The sequence below is a fragment of the Pinus tabuliformis genome, chromosome 2_2 (genome assembly GCF_031772625.1).
Source record: "Pinus tabuliformis cultivar Carrire ecotype Pingquan chromosome 2_2, CPIR1, whole genome shotgun sequence".
NCBI classification, from domain to species: Eukaryota; Viridiplantae; Streptophyta; class Pinopsida; order Pinales; family Pinaceae; genus Pinus; species Pinus tabuliformis.
The window spans coordinates 268,087,954-268,098,043 of record NC_142300.1 but is presented as its reverse complement, the minus strand read 5'-3'; the positions used below and the strand labels follow the sequence as shown (position 1 = coordinate 268,098,043).

Sequence of the window (10,090 nt, the reverse complement as noted above, 5' to 3'; positions counted from 1 at the left end):
ATTCATCTCTAAAGGTTACTTTCTTGGATTTTCTTTCCTCTAATGTGTTTTTCTTTTCTACGGCCAAGATCCGTTTTTCAACAGTTATTGCTTCTTTCATATTTTCTGCTAACGTCGGTTTGGCAGCCCTATCAAAGAAGATGGTTGTGTTTGAAGGTAGAGCAGAAATGTACCATTCATTTCGAACCTCCTCACTAGGCTTGGACGCCGTAGGTATTTTATTCAATAACTTATTGAAACGTGAGTTGAAGTCCTTAATGGGTTCTTTTGGTTCGACTTTCAAATTCGAGAGGTCATTTATCAAATTTTTTGTAGACCTATCATCTCCAAATTTAGTTAAAAATTGTTCTTGAAAAGAATCCAAACTATTAATAGAGCCAGACGGTAATGAAAAGTACCATGATCCAGCTGCTCCTTGTAGAGTATATGGGAATATTCTTACAACTTCGTCTTCTTCCGCTATTCCATTCAAATTAATGGACAACATGAAATTATTTATACTTTCTTCAGCTAACATGCCACTATCAGGATTAAATTTAGGTAACCATTTTTCTGGATGTGCTGGCAATTGGGTCAAAGGTCTAGCCATTCTAACAACCCCTGGGTTGGTCCATGGCCTTGGCTGAGGTTGATTCTGTGCCATTGTTGGGATATTAGTAGAAGAGAGTGAAGCAGTGGGTGAAGGTGATTAGGTAGAGGATGGTGTAGCTCTTGTACCCGTGTGAATCATGATCTGGAGTTGGGAAGCAGGTGTGTGACCTTGCAATGATATGGATGGAATGAATGATGATGACGAAAGAACCTCGATGTTAGATTCTGATGGTGTCTTCTTAGCCCTTTTACGACTTGGTAGAGGGAATTCAACTGGTGGGATTCCAAGTTTTTCACTCTGTGCTCTAGTTAGCGGTTGTGATGGGATATATTGAGAAGTGACACTGCCTTGGGATAACTCAGACTCTTCTTGAGATATTGAAATCCCCTGCAATTTGTGGATCAAAGATTGTACTTCAGGGGGTTTAGAAGAAGAACTGTCTGGCTTGTTTAGGATTTCAGCAGTGGGTTCTATATTTTTCTTTTCAGCTTCTCGCTTGGGCATAGGAGATTTGGAATGCGAACGAGAAGTTGGAGGTGATGGTGAGGGAGTTTTACTCTTAGAATGGCCTGTAGATTTAGATTTACTTGCCATTCATAGTCAGGCCCTCCTTCTAGCGCCAAAAATGTTGATGCCTCTAAAATCGTTGCACCAACATTGGGGATAACCACCTGGTCCGGCCCTTAATGCAGTTCCTTTTCCATTTGGTATGGTGGCTCCGACTGGATAGTATGGGACCAATTTCCCAATAAAGTGTGATTTGATGAATTGGTGTTTAATATATATAACAAAATGATAGATGGTTTGGACAATAAACTTATGAAAGTATACAAATAGATCTATATATAACCCGGGTAATCCAATATCAATGCGATTTATAATGATTTCTGGTAATCAAATGCTAATGAAGATCAATCACTTGGCTACAGAAAGTTAAGCATGAATGATGATCACTTTAAACAAAGTGATATAGAACATATCACATATCATAATAACATCAATTGTCAACATATGTGTTTAGAATATCAATTCCAACTTATTCAAAAGTGATATAATGCAGAATTGTATGAACATTCACATATAACAACAATATCGAATCAAAAGATTGTTTAATTGCATAACATGAAACAAAGGACATTGATAAAAGTACCATATGTATTTGAATCCTCTTACGGAAGTAATAGTCTGGTTCGCTCTTCTTATTCTGAAAACTTCAAAAAGATACAGAAATGCAAGTCCTCTTGAAATCCCTTTACAACAAGTTTGAACCTTGATCCTTGTCTTCTACAAAAGTAAATTAAGAAGTGTAGAAATGCTATCTTCTTCAATCTAATTTTAATACAATTTCAGGACCCTCTCTCAAATGACATGAAAGGGTCTTTATAACAAAATAAAAACAAACTGTTCATAAAAAATGCTTAAGGTGGTTGGAACAGCCTTTCCCAAAATATGGGATTTCATGTTAAAATTAGAATTGCGATAACTTTTGAAAATATGCATTTGATCTATTATTCCTCCTGCGGCTTTAACTGACAAATCTCGAGCATAGTTTGGATCTCTGGCGGATGACTCATCCTTGCATGTAATTGACATGTGTATACTGCATCCGAGAGTTCTGGCATCATGTGATCGGCTGCATCAGCAAGACATTTGATTGTCATTTGTTGGCTATGTGGTTTGACCAAATAGAACCAATGTGTATCCCAATTGAGGCTTTTTAATTTTTTGAGTTGCTCCTCTCTGGTATTCAAATCTTGCTTCCATTGTTTTTCCAACACTTTTTCTTTTGGAAGGTTTTCTAGGGAACACTCAAAAATTAAATTGGTGTTGTGTAAGTTATCGTTTATCAACTCAATGATACTATTCATCACTGCCCTGGCCCTTGAAGTTGCTCTTTCTGCTTTGATCAGTTGTGTCTCCCATTCTGAAAATAATATCTCCTTATGAGATTCTTCAATTACTGGCAATTTAGCAGCCCTTCCCTTTTCTGTGTTTTGCCAAGAGATGTAACCTGTGATTTTGTCATCTGCATCCTCGAATTCCAACCTGGAATTGACTGCTTGATTTATCAGTGCATTGGTTTTGATACATAGTGGATGAATGAGAGATATCTTTTGGTAGAGTTGGGTTAGCTGTTGAGATAAGAAATTATTTATTTCTAAGGCTTCCTTTATAAACTCTTCAACTTTGGGATTGTCTTTGAATTGCTCCATTGAGAGTTGTAGCTACTTTATTTGCTCATCCTTAGATTTGATCTCTTCATGATGTGCTAGTTTTAGCTGTTCGAACTCCTGAGATAGCTATTGTTGTCTTTTAATAGCCTGCTGATCAATCCTTTATTTTTCCACCCTTAACTGTTCTTCAAGTTGTTTAATCTTTTGATCTTTTTCCTTGACCAATTGATTAACTTAGGTTGATTTATCTATTGTGGTAGTTGTATACGCTCTTGCAAACTTAGATAATTTGGTCAAGTCCTCAGAGGGATTGACTTCTAAGTCTTTCCAGATGATATTCATGGATTCACCTTGAGGAATTGTTGTTGATGCTTGGTCTATCTTTCTCTTTTTCCGTTGCCTTTTGACTACAGCTCTGTGTTTAGGGCTATAAAACACATCCAACGGTGGAATTTCCTCTATGCTCAGTGTAATCTCTGATGAAGGATACTCAAGGATTACCTCAATTTCTTTTAGAGCTGAGTCCTTGCTGGATGGTGTTTCAATCACAGGATCATGAATCATGGGCTATTGTCTTAAGGGGGATCCCGTTGTGATAACATTTTGGGTATCACTTTGACCTTTGATCTGTTGATCAAACTGTTCCCATTCTTTGATCAATATCAGATCAATGTGGACATCTGTGCCTAACTGTTCACTTGCCTTGTCGCTTGTCTCGGTTGCACCAAAAGTTTTCTCTATATCCTGCTCCGTGCTTTTCTCTGTTTGCTGGATGACTGGTGCAATATTCAATAAGTCCAGTGGTACTGTCTGAAGCCTTTGCATCCTGTATTGGATGAATTGGTCCATTTTTGCTGATTCCAGCTTGATTTTTGCCAGGTGGCTCACTTGTGTGAATGTCTCTGCTGATGTAAATAAGTCATCGAATTCATTGTCCTCATGGATGAATTGTTTAACCTTTACCTGAGTAGTAAAATTAAAAGCAACTTTATTCGGGTCATACTATCTTTTGGGAATAATAGCTAGGTTCAAACCCTTTGTTTTCTCGGCTTCAATTTGGGCATGTTTATAGTCATGCAATGAATAGATTCCACATCAAACATGAAAGGCATGCCATAACTATTTCTTGGCGTCTTTGAGATTTTTTGTAAGCCCTTTTTCAACTGTTTGATAGGCTATTTCCCTAGCCAATAGTTTGTCAGGGACATAAAGCGGAAGGACATGCAGGTCGATAATTTTACCAAAAACCCTAATGTATGTGAATAGTTCTTCTCCAAACCAATTGCGAATTGAAGTTAAATCAATATTAGCCTCCTCAGACAACCGAGGAGATGGTCTATTAAAAATGGCCTGATGAATGGGTAGGATGAAGCCATGACAAATTTTGTAGAAATGCTTCTTATATTGTTTCTTCCACAGGCATTTATGGTAAACATGGATAGGGGTTGGGTCTTGGATAGTCCACTTCCATCCCATTATGGGAAAATCGGAATTGAAACAAATGGTATCGACTATATAGGCACTCATATAAAATGGGGGAACAACTCGGGTGGAAACATACCTATTTTTCCTATAATCAAGTATTTGGATGGCCATTTTATCTGATAGGATATTAGCCCAATCCATCACAAAAGAGTTCAATGTTGCTTCTATTAATGGAACCATTTCAATGGAAAACTTAGCAGAATTGGAGCTTCCAAATAGTCTACACATCATAGCGGTAGCATAACAATATGGAGACGCTAGGGAGTCCACAGAATACATACCGGATGATTCGTGCTTGTGTTTGTTAGGGAAGTGCCTCCATTGTCTGATGGGGTCCGACTCTATTTGATTTTCCTTCGAGAAAGCTTCAAGGAATGATTTATTGTAGTACTTCTGAGGCTTTGACAAATGATACATTTTCTTCACGTCTTCAGGCTTAAAGGATCCAAAAATTCTTTCGTTAGCTGTGAAGAGTGTCCTGTCCGTTATATTGATGCTTTCAATTACCCATTTTACCATATCATTATATGGCAAAACCTTTGGGCGGGCCACTATTCGATGAAGAAAAGAGTCAGCTAAATCACCAAGTGTGTTTTCTGACTCTGCAGGTCCATCAGTTGTTGCATGTCCTTCCGTTACCTTTGGCTTTTCCATTTCTAACATATCATATATGCCTTCCCATGAAATTTTCCCACAATCTTGACATGTAATATCCGAGATTAACACAGTTTTTCCGGTCCTTCTGCCACAGCAAGGGGGACTTTCATCTTTCGAGCTTTCATTGACATTTTGGCTCGCTGCATACTTCCAGATTCAAACTGCAAAATGAGACAGAGAACAACGATAGGCTAAAACTTTCAGAGTAGCTAATGCTTGTAAAGGTAGTGTTGAGATTAGTACAAACGAAAATTAGAGCGGCAACATTTGATGTGAAAGATTTCATATTGTAAATTAATATTAACACGAAGGATGAAATCTTGAAGGACCGAAGTCATAACTGTTCTTAATGCTTTTCCATAACCAACAACATGAAATTTAATGCTCAATGAATAGATTGCATCACAGGTTTTCAAAGGTCTTATTAGAATGTGTGCCATAAACTTTCCGGTTTTGTGATTAGCGATTTTAATATATTATTTTAATATTTAAAGAGAAAATCGCATATCGCAAGTTGAGAGTTATAAGTGCCATGTTCTAAGAGTCTTTTGAATTTCTGCAATTGCGATAAGTGATGACCTAGCATATAGAGTTGGGAACTTCCTCATTTAACATGCCCGGATCATGTTTTCCCTTTATTATTATTGAACCACTTTATTATATTTTAACATCGCATCACGCGTCCCCTAGGTAAGTATCATTTGGCTCCACTAGGATTGCGATATTCGATCGATGTATATCGCATCGCAAGTTTTCGGGGCTAGCTTCCTTTGGTTTTCGGGGTATGCGGAATGCGAGAATCATATCGCATCGCAAAGTTTCAATGGACCGTTAAAACATATTCTTTGGAATCTGCGATATGCGATATGCGATAGTTTTATCGCATCACATGTTTGTCAATGGATTGTTTTAGGAAGCTCTACGACTGAGATTTTTGCGGTAACTTCACAACGCAACATGAATATTTGGATTGAATGTACCTTAGCCTTAAGCGATTGCGATTTGCGATGTGTGATTTTTTAGAAAGTTTTTTGAAGCACTTTTTATTTAAAAAGCAAGAAACAAAGAAATTTATTTCTATGTAAAGGTTTTATTGCTTTTTACAAACTAAAGGGACCCTATTTCCTATTTAGCATCTTAGAATAAGATTAACAGAAATTTGAAATTGGGGGCGTTGTTGTATAGCACAACAAATACATAGGAGTGACCCTTGGTTTCATATTCCAAGTGGTCCCTTGGAATCCCTTTGGTTGTTTAGCTTCCACACCAACCCTTAGAGGATTAGGTGTCCAACATAATCTAATATTTGTTTCTTGCAAAGTTGTCACGTATCTCATCCATTCAATTTGACGTTGTCCAATTACATTAAGGCCTCTTGCTGACCTCCAGTTCTGTTGCCATAGAGTTGTATGTTGAGGATCTAATACTTGATTTAATCTCAAACCTCCTTTATCCCTGAGCCAATTGACCATTTGTTCAGATAATATTATTCTGTCCCCATTTCCTGCCCATGGATCAATAGCTATTCTAATGCGCCTCCCATCCCCTACTTTGCACACCAGTGCATTGCTAAAAGTACCAGGGGAGTTCAGCACCACTCTCAAAACTATATAAATGTTCACCCTTGACTTGACTAGAGTACACAACCAATCTTCCAGAGATGAGGAGTTATACATTTTCTTGTAACCACCTTAGTCCACAGGTTATCATTAGTGATTAGTCCCATCCACATTTTGCAGCTAATGCCATCGAGAAATGAAAGATATTTTTAAGTCCCTAGCCTCCTAAGGCTTCCAGTAACGCTACCTTCTGCCATCTTACCTAGGGAGCCATAAAATGTTTTTTTTGCCCAACCCACAGGAATGAAAAACATATATTTTTGGCCTTTTCAAGCATTCCCTTAGGAATCCAGGTGAGGGACATCTAATAAACATGGATGGCCTCTAGGACGGATTTAACTAGAACTATTCTACATGCCATCAATAACCATCTATAACTCTAGCCTTTGAGTCCCTTTTTGAGTTTTGATAACAACTAGGCCCAATATGTTTTTGAGTAATTCTTTAGTTTCAGGTGAAACCTAAGTTATTTTACGCCATCTTCAAAACCCCTTAGTTCAAAAGAAAACTTCCTAGAAAGATACCTATTTTCTTCATTCTCCAATTTTACACAGGAAATAGAAGACTTCTTGGTGTTGATTTTCATACCAGTGGCTTTCTTAAATTGAGTTAAACCTTCAAACAATTTGTCAACTTCACACATGGAATCATTGCAAAAAAATATTATATCATCTATGAAAAGTAGATGTGAGATATTCATACCTTGAGCAATGTTCAGACCTTGGAAGTCACCTCGCCTTTTTGCCTCGACTAACAGGAGGTTGAGTCCTTCATCCGCTAAAAGGAAGAGGAAGGGGGGTAACGAGCATCCTTTTTTTAAGTCACGAGATGCATGAAATCGATTCTTTGATAAGGACTGCAACTGAAACAAATTGGATGCAGCCCATGATCTAATTGACAAAAGGAGGAGGGAAGCATGTTTGAGTGAGAATGAGCCTAAGATAGACCCAACTTACTCTGTCATAGGATTTTGAAAGAACAATTTTGAGAATTTTCCCTTTTAGCTGATGGATTTTCATGTTGTGCAAGCCTTCTTGAGCTACCCCTATTACTTCATGTGTTTGTCTTCCCTCCAGGAATTTGAACTTTTCTTTAGAAATTAATCTGGACTAACTATATACCTTCTCCCTAAGCCTCCACCAAGGTTGGACCTGTGGAAAATGTTGATTGGAGGGTAAATCCTGCTACGACCCATCTCCTTGCTTGCCAGGAAGCTATAAGCTCCTTAGAGTTTCTAAAAATGGGACTTTCATCACCACTCATCTTTCATAGTCGACCAAATCCTCCATATCTACGCTGAAATCTACCCAAGAATGCCAGATTGGAAGGTGTTAGACCCACCAGAAAGCGGTCTCCTTGGAACAACTTCTCCCCATTTTCCTCCCTGCTTAGAATCCTAAAAAACGTATGCACCAAAACCCCGTTGGCTCCTCACCTCCGTTAATAGGGAAAGCACAAACTGCCAGATGAAAGCGGTAAGGGGTAAGGACTTTTTACTAAGGGAAGAGGAGCTCCCCTAGTTAACTTCAAACCCTAGCACATCGTCCGTCTTCTCTGACCTTCCACCTCTATAACTTCAAAAGCCTACGTGCTCTTCATGTTTTTCCTATGCTATATTATTATAATAATTTCCATTACCTTTTAATTGAATAGACATTATATTATATTATTAACATTTAATATAATGTTTTATTTTACAAACACATCTTCTCAACTAAATCAATTTTTAAATATTTACAGTTGTAAACCCTACAACATCTCCTACAAAATTATAAAGATGTGCCTCTACCCAATAAACATATACATCGTTATATATATATACACACCAAGAAGCGTGCCCAAAACATTTCAACACACATGATACTCTCGAAAACCCATCCTTGTGTCAATCGTTTCCTATGGCTAACCGTCTTGTATACATAGACTCTCTTTTCCATATCATGTGGGATGCCAATATAAGCGGCGTGCGTCTTTGGCTTCTGTTCATAATATGGGAGACTATCCGATATTGTATTCGTTGTACATTTTCCCTTTTTCGCTATCGTTGGCCAAAAAATACATATAAAGTTTGAAGCCCAGAGAACGTCGAGAGCATGAGAACATCCAATTAGCATAAGAGTAATCTCTCATCCTGAGACACACAGGTCCCCATTTCTCTACCCATCTGACCTATTTGGCCCTGAATTTGTTGAGTTTCGTATGGTATTGATATAAGGTCAAGATTGCTGGAAACTTCAGTTAATTTCATCGGAAATTGTTTCTCTATGCTAGTATTCGATTAAAAAACAATTTGATGGCCATGGGATCGATTCTCATTCAGATAAACAAGCACATTATAGCTTCTGTTGCTAATGAGAAAAGGACACGCTCTTACTTAATTTGAACTTTAACGGGGCATTTTTGCTTTTGAATCCATTCTTATGTAGCCTTTTTGTTATGGGGTGTTGATTTCATCTGATTAATTTACTGGGCTAAAACGTACATGCCTTCATATGCATATTATTGCCTATATTTTATAGCTGCGTTGATGTGCCCTCGTTTCTTATGTATTTACAGTAGCTGTATGTATTGTTTTTGCCCTTTTCGTAAAGCTTTTTAAACCTAACATAGTCTTCGTAGGCGTGCACACTAGTCCTTTTCACTACAATGGAAATTCTATGCAAATAAGCTGTTGTAATATGCCTCACCTAACATAGTCTTCGTAGGCGTGCACACTAGTCCTTTACACTACAATGGAAATTCTATGGAAATAAGCTGTTGTAATATGCCTCTGCGTATGCTTTTCCTAACATGTCAAGATCACGTGTACAGACATATATTCATCTGGTCCTGTTGTGAACCAAAATCTAGGTTCTTTTTTGTTCATAGTCGAGGTTTGATGAAAATTCGTATTCTAGACGAAGTACATAAGGACAAATTTGTTCTGTATATACAAAGGACAAATTTGTTCTGTATACTATATACAAAGGACAAGAATCATCCATTTGGTATATTTCTGTCCTGTGGTAAGATAATTTCTTGTGGCCAATTAGTGCTGGATGTCTTGAAAGCTACTATGTTAAATTAGGATATGGGTATGGCTGTAAATTGTTACACACGTCTTTCTCCTCAATTCTTTACAGCTTCTCTTTCATGGATTTGTTTGTGGGTGTATTCTATGTAATTTGTCATCTTTCTGTACAAATGACAATAGCTATTGTTTTGTTACACTTCTTCTTCTCAGGGTTGACCGTTGAAGTTTTGTGATGGACATTAGAGATGTCAATTTCTTTTTCTGTTGCTATGAAAAGAGATGAACTCTTTTGCTTGCCGTTATTTTTCTTCTGCTGTTTATCTGTTTTTCTTATAGTTTCCTGTAAGCTTATGTCAATAGCATAGGCACATTTTGCATTTAAATTTTTGTTATTCTCACCATGTTTTTTTTATCATAGCTATTAAGTGTTTTTGCATTTTCCAAGATAGCATAGGCACATTTTGCATTTAAATTTTTGTTATTCTCACCATGTTTTTTTTTATCATAGCTATTAAGTGTTTTTGCATTTTCCAAGAAAACTGTGTATTTA

General features: G+C 37.3%; 1 pseudogene across 1 annotated transcript in view; it reads left to right on the top strand.

The window, feature by feature from the left end:
* Positions 1 to 8,484: 8,484 nt before the first annotated feature.
* The window catches only part of LOC149192338 (uncharacterized), a 70,549-nt pseudogene continuing 68,943 nt past the window's right edge, over positions 8,485 to 10,090 (top strand). The window contains exon 1 of the transcript XR_016254346.1: positions 8,485 to 8,671. The product of XR_016254346.1 is annotated as an uncharacterized LOC149192338 (transcript). The remainder of the gene's footprint in view (positions 8,672 to 10,090) is intronic.